Raw genomic sequence first — 1,971 nt, 5'->3', positions numbered from 1 at the left:
TGTAAATATGCATTTATTCAATTATTTTATTTAGTGCATTTGTATTTTGTTGTTTTTGTATATAGTTTTGCAATAAAAGCGCATCAACCAGGTTCCAGAAATAATCACTGAGGGTGCTTCTGAAATGAGTGAGGGTGCTCTAGTCTTAATGCACATTTTCACATATTTTGTCCCGTCTGTTGCTATGGTTATCACTGTGTCAATCACTGCTACTTCGAGAGTGAATCCCGCATAAATATACTGACGTCATTCCCGAAACTTTGCAACGTGTGTGTGGCCGAAAAACAAAGTTCTAGGCTACATTTTAAATGGATTATTGACTAGAAAGCTTGCAAAGAGTGCTCACAACCACTGAAAAGCTGTCACTCTTTGTTTAGTGAGTGTACACGAAAACATACATCGTTCCGCAAACACCCCTGGCTACAACCTGTGCATAACATCTCCTTCATCGTCATTGTGTTTCTGTTCTGAATAGCCATGAACACAAGCGACGCACCAGCAGATGTTTTGTTTTGATTTCTGCTGTGTTGTGCCGTGTAGCTCCGCCCACACGGCTTCACCTGCGTCCTGATTGGCTGCGATTGTTTCACATCAAATATTCATCACGTCGCACCTGTTCGAATCTTATGAGACCTGCGAAGAAGAACATCAAGTCCAGCTCATATTTCACCCCCAAACCCCAATTAGATTTGACTTTTTAAGACAATTAATGTGCAATCATTTTCTGCACTGTCATTATTTTTTATGACAATTAAACATGTTTACAGGGATGGAAATATGAGTGCTACTCTAATGCAAACAAGTTATTGTCAGCTGTAAAGTATATTTGTAGAGTACAAATGAAATGTGTATAACTGATTATTTATTTATTTATTTAGCCAAACCTCTTTGGGATTATATATATATATATATATAATTCATAAAGAGAAAATATTCACACGTTCATGGTTCTCTGATGACAGTTAATGGTCAGCTAAATAAAATATTTCATAAATTTCATTGTGTTTTGAGATTTTTATGATTGATGATTAGGAATATTAGTTATAATTATAACTTATTTTATAAAATAATACATTTTTATTATTTTTTTTAGTGAGTGTTTTGTTTTGGTTTCAAAATTATTTATTTGAATTTTACATTTTTATGATTTAACTATTTATTTTTTGTACACGAGAACTTAGCATAAATCTGTTTAATTTTCATGAAAATAGTCATGTAATGGTAAAAAAAAAAAGCAGACTTCATTTTCTGGATTTGATTACACTTTGCTGTAATAATCTGAGCTGGGCGTTTCTTTGCAGGATTCATGAGGTTGAGACACGCTGTCATTCTGAATCTTAAATCTTGAAGCTTTCTAATGGATCTTGATTAAATCAGTGTTATTATTGATAGTATTATCACAGATTTCCAGTCAGTCACATCTGATATGGGCAATAACTTTGAAATCACACTCTTTGAGCTCTATATGAATATATATTTATATATATATATATACAGTGTAAATGTGTGTATGTGTGTTTGAATGGCAGTATAAACACTTCAATCATCGCTCCACGACACAAACTACAATGTGTGTGTGAGTGAAAGCATGTGTGTTGTGCACGTGACGTTACAGAGATTCACTGTTATGAATCGGTTATGATGGTGTACGTCTGTATTTATTTTGCTCTTTTCCTGTGCTGGACGACAAACCTGTACCGCTTGATGTGAGAATTACTGTAGCATTTTTACAGTCTTTTACTGTTAAATTCACAGTCATTTTTTACAGTGTATATATATATATATATATATATACACACACAGTAGAATAGAATATCAAAACCTTTAAAAATGTATTATAAAAAAAAGCACCTCTACGCTTCATTGGATCAACGGCTAACATACGTGTACAAAAATAAAAATAAATCTAAAGAAGCGAACCAAAACCAGAACACTTGCGTTATTGCTGGAGTCGTTAAACATGTACATAAA

Source organism: Sinocyclocheilus anshuiensis, unplaced genomic scaffold, assembly GCF_001515605.1.
Source record: "Sinocyclocheilus anshuiensis isolate Anshui unplaced genomic scaffold, SAMN03320099.WGS_v1.1 scaffold2709, whole genome shotgun sequence".
In the NCBI taxonomy this organism is placed as follows: domain Eukaryota; kingdom Metazoa; phylum Chordata; class Actinopteri; order Cypriniformes; family Cyprinidae; genus Sinocyclocheilus; species Sinocyclocheilus anshuiensis.
The sequence above is the reverse complement of the archived record's forward strand: the minus strand, read 5'-3'. Positions refer to the sequence as shown.